Consider the following 12,516-nt stretch of genomic DNA (forward strand, 5'->3'; position numbering starts at 1 on the left):
TAGAGAGACATATGGTATCTCTTATTGCCCTGGTCGAGGTTACCTTCACCGATATATCCATTAAACAATGTAAACTACACTTTGGTCCTAATATTGTTCACCAATAATAACACTATGTATTCAGGACAAAAGTTACTTGCTTTGACAAATGTTCTGCCGTATTATTTTAATAATAATGCATTGTTGTGAACATGATGCATGTTTTGGAATATTTTTATTCTGTACAGCCTTCCTGCCTATTTTAAAACCAATTTACCTTCGTTGCTAGGCATTGGAAATCCTCTCTGTTCTTTCTGGTTGAATCTGTGTTTGAAATTCACTACTCGACTGAGGGACCATACAGTTAATTTTATGTGTGGGGCACATGTTAAACACCATTATTGCACACAGAGTCCATGCAAATTATTATGTGACTTGTTAAGCACATTTTTGCTCCTGAACGTATTTATGCTTGCCACAACAAAGGGGTTGAATACTTGACTCAAGGCATTTCAGCTATTCATTTTTAACTCATTTGTAAAAATGACTAAAAACACAATTCCACTTTGACATTGTGGGGTATTGTGTGAAGACTAAGGACACAAAACCTCAGTTTAATCCATTTGAAATGTATGTGCAAAAAGTCAAGGGGTTTGAATACTTTCTGAAGGCACTGTATATCTACACACCATACCCCATGATGATGAAGGGAAAACAGGTTTAAAGACCTTTTTGCAAATGTATTACAAATAAAAAACAGAAATACCTTATTTACATAAGTATTCAGACCCTTTCCCTTTGAGACTTGAAATAGAACTCAGGTGCATCCTGTTTCCATTGATCATCCCCGAGATGTTTCTACAACTTGATTGGAGTCCACGTGTGGTAAATTCAATTGAAAAGGCACATGATTTGGAAAGGCACACACCTGTCTATATAAGGTCCCACAGTTGACAGTACATGTCTGAGCAAAAATCAAGTCATGAGGTTGAAGGAATTGTCTGTAAAGCTCTGAGACAGGATTGTTTCGAGGCACAGATATGGTGAAGGGTACAAAAAAATGTCTGCAGCATTGAAGGTCCCCAAGAACACAGTGGCCTCCATCATTCTTAAATGGAAGAAGTTTGGAATCATCAAGGCTCTTCTGAGAGCTGGCCACCCCGCCAAACTGAGCAATCGGGGGAGAAGGGCATTGGTCAGGGAGGTGATCAAGATCCCAATGGTCACTCTGACAGAGCTCCAGAGTTTCTCTGTGGAGATGGGAGAACCTTCCAGAAGGACAACCATCTCTGCAGCACTTTACCAATCAGGCCTCTATGGTAGAGTGGCCAGACGGAAGCCACTCCTCAGTAAAAGGCACATGACAGCCAGCTTGGAATTTACCAAAAGGCACCAAAAGACTGTCAGACCATGAGAAACAAGATTCTCTGGTCTGATGAAACCAAGATTGAAGTCTTTGGCCTGAATGCCAAGCATCACGTTTGGAGGAAACCTGGCACCATCCCTACGGTGAAGCATGGTGGTGGCAGCAGCATGCTGTGGGGATGTTTTTCAGTGGCAGGGACTAGAAGACTAGTCAGGATCGAGGCAAAGATGAACAGAGCAAAGTACAGAGCGATCCTTGATGAAAACCTGCTCCAAAGCTCTCGGGACCTCAGACTGGGGCGAAGGTTTACATTCCAACAGGACAACGACCCTAAGCAGACAGCCAAGACAACGCAGAAGTGGCTTCGGGACCAGTTTCTGAATATCCTTGAGTGGCCCAGCCAGACTTAAACCTGATCGAACATCTATTTTTAAAAATGTAATCCAGGCTGTAAAGTAACAAAATGTTGAAAAAAATCCAGGGTCTGAATTTTTCCAAACACACTGTAAACACCTATTTTCATCTTTTTTTACTTTCTTTGCTTTTAGGCCCACGGAGAAGGGGTGGTATGGTTAGGACTTTCTCTGGTTGCCGTGGAGGGGGTGGGAGGGTGGATGTAAAAGCATCCTCGTTTGACAAGGAACCTTTAATGTTTATGGGGGTGGGGGGTGGACTGACAGCCATCCTGTGTTAGGGACTTGTGTGGTCTACATTACACCTTCACAGTCAATCACACATCATAGTAACGGGTAACCCCGGGTAAAAAGGAGGAAGTGTTACATCCAGTGGAGGCTGCTGATGGGAGATAGCTGACACGGAACTGAAAACAACAGAATACCATGAAATGATTACTTACAAGCTCTTACCAACAATGCAGATTTAAGAAAATAGAGTTAAGAAATAACCGAAAGTAGAAAATACATGTATTTTCAAAAGTAACACAATAAAATAACAATAATGAGGCTATATACAGGAGGTACTGGTACCGAGTCAATGTGCGGGGGTAATTTGTACATGTAGGTAGGGATGAAGTGACTATGCATAGATAATAAACAGCCAGTAGCAGCAGTGTAAAAACAAAGACGGGGGGGTTGATGAATTATACAGCAGTCTTATGGCTTGGGCGTTGAAGCTGTTAAAGAGCCTTTTGGACCTCGACTTGGTGTAACAGTATAACTTTAGACCGTCCCCTCGTCCATTCCCGAGCGCGAACCAGGGACCCTCTGCACACATCAACAACAGTCACCCACGAAGCATCGTTACCCATCGCTCCACAAAAGCCGCGGCCCTTGCAGAGCAAGGGGAACCACTACTTCAAGGTCTCAGAGCAAGTGACGTCACCGATTGAAACGCCATTTAGCGCGCCACTAACTAGCTAGCTGTTTCACATCCGTTACATTGGCACTCCGGTATCGTTTGCCGTGCGCCAGCAGAAAGAACAGTCTATAACTTGGGTGACGAGTCTTTGACGATTTTGTGGGCTTTCCTCTGACACGCCTAGTATATAGGTCCTGGAAGGCAGGAAGCTTGGCCCCAGTGATGTACTGGGCTGTAAGCACTACCCTCTGTAGCACCTTGCGGTCAAATGCCGAACAGTTGCCATACCAGGCGGTAATGCAACCAGTCAGGATGCTCTCAATGTGCAGCTGTATAACTTTTTGAAGATCTGGGGACCCATGTGTTTGATGCCCTTCCATCCATTCTGCTCCAGCCATCACCACAAGCCTGTCCTCCCCAATTAGGGTGCCACCAACCTCCTTTGGTTATATCCCCGTTAAACAGACATGTTGATGAGATCTGGGTTTGACCACTGGGGATCAGGTTACTGTCAGGGTCAGAGGTCAACAACTGATTTATTATGGGGCCACGGGGTCACCATTTGAGATGTTGGCTGTGTATGTGCATGTTTTTTAATATATTTTTTTTACCTTTATTTAACCAGGTAGGCTAGTTAAGAACAAGTTCTCATTTGGAACTGCGACCTGGCCATGATAAAGCAAAGCAGTTTGACACATACAACAACACAGAGTTACACATGGAATAAACAAAACATACAGTCAATAATACAGTAGAAAAATCTATATAGAGCATGTGCAAATGAGGTAGGATAAGAGAGGTAAGGCAATAAATAGGCCATACTGGCAAAGTAATTACAATATAGCAATTAAACACTGGAATGGTAGGATATGCAGAAGATGAATGTGCAAGTAGAGATACTGGGAGCAAGATAAACAAATAAATAAATACAGTATGGGGATGAGGTAGATTGGATGGGCAATTTACAGATGAGCTCTGTACAGGTGCAGTGATCTGTGAGCTGCTCTGACAGCTGGTGCTTAAAGATAGTGAGGGAGATATGAGTCTCCAGCTTCAGAGATGTTTGCAGTTTGTTCCAGTCATTCGCAGCAGAGAACTAGAAGGAGAGGCGGCCAAAGGAAGAATTGGCTTTGGGGGTGACCAGTGAGATATACCTGCTGGAGCGCGTGCTACGGGTGGGTGCTGCTATGGTAACCAGTGAGCTGAGATAAGGTGGGGCTTTACCTAGCAGAGACTTGTAGATTACCTGGAGCCAGTGGGTTTGACGACGAGTATGAAGCGAGGGCCAGCCAACGAGAGCACACAGGTCCCAGTGGTGGGTAGTATATGGGGCTTTGGTGACATAACGGATGGTACTGTGATAGACTGCATCCAATTTGTTGAGTAGAGTGTTGGAGGCTATTTTGTAAATGACATCGCTGATGTAGTGGGCCAGTCTCACGTACCAATGCCCATACACAGACTAAACCTAGTCTCACACTGGGAGACCAGAAGAATGAGGGCGCCCTCTGGGGGTCACTAGTCTGAAATGCATTAATGGTAATGAACTGGCCTATTGTTTTATAAGGATTGGATTGTTATTTAAAATTAAGTTTTCTCCAACTCTAAAAGTGCTCTACATTATACAGAGGTAACCCATCCATCACCATATCCATACACATATGGCTACATCAGAGCAACAAGCTGCACTGCTAGACTCAATCTCAATGCCATACATGATGATAGGGACATGTATTTAGCTAATTATAAGGACCCCCCTATGGTGGGTGACCGTATAGATGTGTACAGTGATGATAGACTTATGTATGCTACTGAGCCACCCAGTTGCTATTGACTGCTGTACAATAATGTCAAACTAATTCAACTGTATTGACTCTCTAGCCTCATTACAACCCTCCTAAAATCTTGTGAGGTTACATTCTGTTTCGCTACATGAGAGCACAGTGGTCAGGATGGTCTTGGATCAGGCTAGTTTAGCTATCATTCCACTCATTTCCACTGCTGTCATGCTAAACATCTCAGACTGAAAAAAATCAATGAATGTGAGCTTTGAAGTACAGATTGTTTGCTCAGTCTCCGTCTGACATAGTAATACAGATATGGTACGTCACAAGCCCCTCCACACACACACACAAACACACATTTACAAACAAGACTTGGGTGTAAAGAGGGGTCAGGGGGTTGGTGTGGACAAGGGCAGACAAACTGATACAGTATATACAGGCACTAGCCTTTTGGGGGCCCGAAGCGTGATTTGGTTGAGGACCCCCCCACCTCGCGGCAAAACATTTTAGTGTCCCTCCTCTTGATGGTGAATAACATTCTTTAAATTAAAGTTCCTATTCTTCAGTTTTACATATTTTGTCAAAGTGCAGAGAGAAAATGTGGCAATTTGATAACAAAAGCATTGCCATTTGACTCACTTTGCCATTGAGCAGAGGAAAAATGTGTTTTACAGCTAATTTCCTGAAATTCTACCCGTTTTTCCATTTGTAGGAGAGACATTTTTGCAGTTTTAAAGCTAATTTCCACAAATTCTACACATTTTACCATGACTTATGTCATGTTAATATTATACTGTATCTGAGCGAGAATGACTAACAAAATCAATGAGTGCCCCCTGGAGGTCAGCTGGCTAGACAAAAAAATGATTAAAAAAATGTGCCACAATCATGGCTAATTGTCAGCTAATTGATTGACTGGTATAAAAAGAGAAATAATTCTGATGCAAAACCAAATTTGAAATTGCTCCTGGAGTATTCTACTATTCTTACTTTCAACAGTCAGTTGAGACCCTGACTTGAGTTCCTTTTTGTGGTCCCTAAGTGACCTTATGTTGTTTATGCCCTGAATACAGATGCACAGTAAATGTAGACCGAGTTGGGGGGTAGTGAACTACATGTTGATCAGCTAGCAATTTAACTACAGTAGCAGTCAAAAGTTGACACACCTACTCATTCAAGGGGGTTTCTTTATTTTTTACTTTTTTCTACATTGTAGAATAATAATGAAGACATCAAAACACATATGGAATCATGTAGTAACCAAAAAAGTGTTAAACAAATCAACATTTATTTTATATTTGAGATTCTTCAAAGTTGCCACCCTTTGCCTTGATGACACCTGTACACACTCTTGGCATGCTTTTCCAAAACAGTCTTGAAGGAGTTCCCACATATGTGACTCACCACCTAGATTCAGTCTTATGTATCAAAATGTGAAAGTGTTTTTTACATTGGATAAAAGTAGACTCAGAGCTACAAAATGGTATATCATACACTGCATTTGAGGGACAATGGGAAAGTAATTCTGCTTTAAAAATCACCTTTGAATATTTTGATATCTAGTGAAGAGCTCTTCTTTGTCTACACCCATTCAGCATCGTTCACACCCTCTTAAGCTTTAGCCCCACCCATCTCGTTTCACTCTCGGAGCTTCACACTTGACGCTTTGGCAGATGATTTGTTTACCTCTGGACAACATGACACTTGTAATAGAAACTTGTAATATCTGAAATTGTAGCTAGCTAACGCTAGACAATATTACCTGTGTACGTTATCATGCATGATGGACCTGTCTCCCTGTCAGGAATGCCATACCACGGTTGCCCTTAGTTTGAAGATGTAATCATCATACTCTAATTCCAATGATTTCAAAACTTCATGCTCCAGAAAGTGGAGAGCAACACTTATGCAGCTCCACTATACAATAAACATTTTAAAAAGCTGCATTCGACAGGATTACCAACCCAGACTGGTGTTAATTTAATCTGGTAACAATTAAACATAGTTTGTGGATTAGATGAATAACAGTAATCAGATTAATGAAAGTAAAGTCACGACACTACTTAGTGAAAAATGATCATATCTAAATCTGAAATGTCATGTACTACACATAGCATATTTTCACTTGCCACCTCAGCATTTTGCTGATGTGGCATGTGACAATTAGATTTTTGAAAGTCTTATATCTTGAAAACTTGATTGCTGACATGCAAAAAGTTTTGGGACCGTATCAACAGTGGACTAATGAAATAAATACCAAAACGACAGAAAGGGCAGACTCATTCCTCTCGCATTCACAGCCATATAAGGAGACAATGGAAAACGGAGCCTCAAAATTCCTGCTCATTTCCTGGATGCCGTCTCATCTTGGTTTTGCCTGTAGCTCACGTTCTAGGGCACGCACAGAGAATATCTTTGCAGTTCTGGACACGTCAGAGTGTTTTCTTTCCAAAGCTACCAATTATATGCATAGTCGAGCATCTTTTTGTGACAAAATATTGCGCTTAAAACGGGCACGTCTTTTTATCCAAAAATGATATAGCACCCCTAGAGTTTCAAGAGGTTAAGTAAACTATCTGTAAAAAAAAATGTTTGTATTATTTCTTACATTGTCAGCCCAGAAAATCTTAAGTGTTATTACATACAGTCGGGAAGAACTTTTGGATATAAGACGTACACTTACCAACATTACAACCAGGAATACGACTTTCCTGAAGTGGATACTTTGTTCGAACCACCACCCAGGACATTGGATCTAATCCCAGAGGCCGACCCGCAAAAGAGGTAGACGGAGCGGAGCGGCCTCCTGGTCAGACTTTGAAGGCTTGTACACCACCCAGCGCTTCCGAGTACATTACTTGTCAATGTCCAGTCTCTAGACAACAAGGTGGACGAAATTAGGGAAAGGATTGCCTTCCAGAGAGACATCAGAGAATGTAACATTCTGGATACGGGATACGTTGTCGGAGTCGGTACAGCCACCGGGTATCTCCATGAGTCGCGCCGGCATAAATAAACATCTCTGTGGGAAGGCGGCAGCCCGGGGGTGTATGCCTCATGATTAACGACTCATGGTGTAAGCATAACAACATACAGGAACTCAAGTTCTTCTGTTCAACTGACCTAGAATTCCTTACAATCAAATGCCGACCATATTATCGCCAAAGAGAATTCTCGTCAGTTATCGTCACAGCTGTGTATACCCCCCCTCAAGCAGATACCACAACGGCCCTCAAGGAACTTCACTGGACTCTATGTAAACTGGAAACTATATATATATATATATATCCTGAGGCTGCATTTATTGTAGCTGGGGATTTTAACCAAGCAAATCTGAGAACAAGGCTACCTAAATTCTATCAATATAACTATTGCAGCACTCACGTGGGCAATTCACTTGTCCACTGCTACTCTAAATTCGACAATGCATGCAAGGCCCCATGCAAGGCCCTCCCCGCCCTCCCTTTGGCAAATCTGACTCCATTTTGCTCCTGCCGACATACAGGCAGAAACAAACAGGATGAACCCGTGACGAGAACCATTCAATGCGTGTCTGACCAATCGGAATCCATCCTTCTAGATTGTTTTGATCACAGGGACTAGGAAATATTCCAGGCAGCCTCAGAGAATAACATTGATTTATACGCTGACTCTGTGAGTGAGTTTATAAAGGAAGTGCAGTGGAGTCGTTGTACCCACTGTGACTATTAAAACCTACCCTAACCAGAAACCGTGGAAAGATAGTGGCATTCGCGCAAACTGAAAGCGCGAACCACCGCATTTAATAATGGGAAGATGGCTAGGAATATGGCTGAATATAAACAGTGTAGTTATTCCCTCCGTAAGGCAATCAAACAAGCTAAATGTCGGTACAGGGACAAAGTGGAGTCGCAATTCAACGGCTCAGACATGAGACGTATGTGGCAGGGTCTACAGGCAATTACTGACTACAAAAAGAAAACCAGCCACATCAGGGACAAAGACGTTTTGCTTCCAGACAAACTAAACATCTTCTTTGCCCGCTTTGAGGATAATACAGTGCCACCGACGCAGCCCGCTACCAAGGATTGCTGGCCCCTCCTCTCCTTCTCCGACGTGAGTAAGACAATTAAACGTGTTAACCCTTGCAGGGCTGCTGGCCCAGACGGCATCCCTAGCCATGTCCTCAGAGCATGCGCAGACCAGCTGGCTGGTGTGTTTACTGACACATTCAATCGCTCCCTATCCCAGTCATTAAGCTTGAGGATCTGGGTCTCAACTCGGTCCTGGACTTCCTGATGGGCCGCCGTCAGGTGGTGAAGATAGGAAACAACATCTCCACTTCGCTGATCCTCAACACTGGGGCCTCACAAGGGTGCATGCTCAGCCTCCTCTTGTACTCCCTTGTGAGGCCCCAGTGTTGAGGATCAGCGAAGTGGAGATGTTGTTTCCTATCTTCACCACCTGATGGCGGCCCTTCAGGAAGTCTAGGACCGAGTTCAGACCCAGGGCCTCAAGCTTAATGATGAGCTTGAAGGGTACTATGGTGTTGAATGCTGAGCATCCCATCCCATCCATTCTTACATAGGTATTCCTCTTGTCCAGATAGGGTAGGACAGTGTGATGGCGATTGCAGGGTGCGTTCTCAGCCCTCTGCTGTACTACCTGTTCACCCATGATTGCGTGGCCATGCACGCCTCCAACTCAATCATCAGGTTTGCAGATAACACAACAGTAGTGGGCTTGATTACCAACAACGACAAGAAAGCCTACAGAGAGAAGGTGAGGGCACTTGGAGTGTGGTGTCAGGAAAATAACCTCACACTCAATGTCAACAAAACAAAGGAGATGATCGTGGACTTCAGGAAACAACAGAGGGGGCACCCCCCTATCCACAAACTGGGCAGTAGTGGATAAGGTGGAAAGTTTTAAGTTCCTTGGCATACACATCACAGACAAACTGAAATGGTCCACACAGACAGTATGGTGAAGAAGGCGGCACAGTGCCTCCTCAACCTCAGGAGGCTGAATATATATATATATATTTTTTAAGGGGTGGATCAGCTTAATATTGCGGAAAGAATTGTCAGCATCATATCCAACCCCCCATATCTTTTTTTGGTAAATATATATATATCCATATATATATATATACACATATCTGTATAGATATACATACTTTTTTTTGTTTTTTTGAATTTATCTTTATTATTCCCCGCAAACCGTACCATCCTTCCCCCAATTGGAGTAAACTAATAAACAATAACACTTAGGCTTCTACATCTTATACACATTGTACAGACAATCTATTTTACAATAGTTCTATTTTGTTTGTTTTTTAGTCCTTCCTCTATTTCGGATGTCCATCCAGTTTGATTTATATTTGAAACGGCTATTTCACAACATTTCTGAACCTATATACATTTATATATACAGACCCCGTATTGGTTCTTGTTATTAGTCCCACCCTTCAGCTCCATTCAACCCCTCCCATCTATCTCTCAACATCCTCCATTTTGGATTTCTATTTGCCATATATTTTCAACTGTGCTGTGATGCTTCACAAAAGTACTGAACCTTTCTATTCTCATAGCTTCTACAGATTGTAAATTAAAAATAAACATGTTTGCTAAAATAATTATTATATTATTGATTGATTGACTATGGCTTTTCAAATCACCCAGTATTGCTATCTGCAGCGTTAATTCTAGGCAAATGTTGCAATTCTTCAGCCATTCCTGGACCTGTGACCAAAAACGAGCTACATATGGACAATAACAAAATAAATTTTCTAATGACTCTGCCTCCTCACAGCAGAATCTGCAGAGCTGGAAAAGATTGTATCCCTATATACAGTGGGGAGAACAAGTATTTGATACAAAGCATGTAGAGGTCTGTCATTTTTATCATAGGTACACTTCAACTGTGAGAGACAGAATCTAAAACAAAAATCCAGAGGATCACATTGTATGATTTTTAAGTAATTAATTTGCATTTTATTGCATGACATACGTATTTGATCACCTACCAACCAGTAAGAATTCCGGCTCTCACAGACCTGTTAGTTTTTCTTTAAGAAGGTCTCCTGTTCTCCACTCATTACATGTATTAACTGCACCAGTTTGAACTTGTTACCTGTAGAAAAGAAACCTGTCCACACACTCAATCAGACAGACTCCAACCTCTCCACAATGGCCAAGACCAGAGAGCTGTGTAAGGACATCAGGGATAAAATTGTAGACCTGCACAAGGCTGGGATGGGCTACAGGACAATAGGCAAGCAGCTTGGTGAGAAGGCAACAACTGTTTGCGCAATTATTCGAAAATGGAAGAAGTTCAAGATGACGGTCAATCAATCTCGGTCTGGGGCTCCATGCAAGATCTCAACTCGTGGGGCATCAATGATCATGAGGAAGGTGAGGGATCAGCCCAGAACTACATGGCAGGACCTGGTCAATGACCTGAAGAGAGCTGGGAACCACAGTCTCAAATAAAACCATTAGTAACACACTACGCCGTCATGGATTAAAATCCTGCAGCTCACGCAAGGTCCCCCTGCTCAAGCCAGCGCATGTCCAGGCCTGTCTGAAGTTTGCCAATGACCATCTGGATGATCCAGAGGAGGAATGGGAGAAGGTCATGTGGTCTGTTGAGACAAAAATAGAGCTCTTTGGTCTAAACTCCACTCGCCGTGTTTGGAGAAAGAAGAAGGATGAGTACAACCCCAAGAACACCATCCCAACCGTGAAGCATGGAGGTGGAAACATCATTCTTTGGGAATGCTTTTCTGCTAAGGGGACAGGACGACTGCACCGTATTGAGGGGAGGATGGATGGGGCCATGTATCGCGAGATCTTGGCCAACAACCTCCTTCCCTCAGTAAGAGCTTTGAAGATGGGTCGTGGCTGGGTCTTCCAGCATGACAACGACCCGAAACACACAGCCAGGGCAACTAAGGAGTGGCTCCGTAAGAAGCATTTCAAGGTCCTGGAGTGGCCTAGCCAGTCTCCAGACCTGAACCCAATAGAAAATATTTGGAGGGAGCTGAAAGTCCTTATTGCCCAGCGACAGCCCCAAAATCTCAATTATCTGGAGAAGGTCTGTATGGAGGAGTGGGCCAAAATCCCTGCTGCAGTGTGTGCAAACCTGGTCAAGAACTACAGGAAACGTATGATCTCTGTAATTGCAAACAAAGGTTTCTATACCAAATATTAGGTTCTGCTTTTCTAATGTATCAAATACTTATGTCATGCAATAAAATGCAAATTAATTACTTAAAAATCATACAATGTGATTTTCTGGATTTTTGTTTTAGATTCAGTCTCTCACAGTTGAAGTGTACCTATGATAAAAATTACAGACCTCTACATGCTTTGTAAGTAGGGAAACCTGCAAAATCGGCAGTGTATTAAATACTTGTTCTCACCACTGTATATATACACTGAGTCTACAACCCACACAAGTGACTCAGGTAGTGCAGCTCATCCAGGATGGCACATCAATGCGAGATGTGGCAAGAAGGTTTGCTGTGTCTGTCAGCGTAGTGTCCAGAGCATGGAGGCGCGAAAAGGAGACAGGCCAGTACATCAGGAGACGTGGAGGAGGCCGTAGGAGGGCCACAACACAGATCTAGGATGTGTTATTTTAGTGTATCAATTCGTAAAGTTTTGCGTATCAATTCATAAACCATGTGCCATGGAATGGGTACATCAAAAATCTCTTCCCAACTATTTTGCAATTTATATGGCACAGCTGTCAGTTTTTTGGTCCTTAAATAAATTTGGTATATGTTCTTATTTATCACACTTTTCTTGAACCATTTATGTTCTTTAATACAGGGCCGACATACAAGTTCCTTACGTTTTCCCCGTTATACTTGCTTCTTCCATTTTTTGTGGTAATGCTGCAATTAGTTGGTTGTAATTTTTGGAAGAGCAAAAATAAAAAAATAAAAAAATGATGCCCTCAACCGCAAGGCTCTCCAGAGGGTAGTGAGGTCTGTACAATGCATCACCGGGGGTAAACTACCTGCCCTCCAGGACACCTACACCACCCGATGTCACAGGAAGGCCAAAACGATAATCAAGCACA

Source organism: Oncorhynchus masou, chromosome 22 (assembly GCF_036934945.1).
Source record: "Oncorhynchus masou masou isolate Uvic2021 chromosome 22, UVic_Omas_1.1, whole genome shotgun sequence".
In the NCBI taxonomy this organism is placed as follows: domain Eukaryota; kingdom Metazoa; phylum Chordata; class Actinopteri; order Salmoniformes; family Salmonidae; genus Oncorhynchus; species Oncorhynchus masou.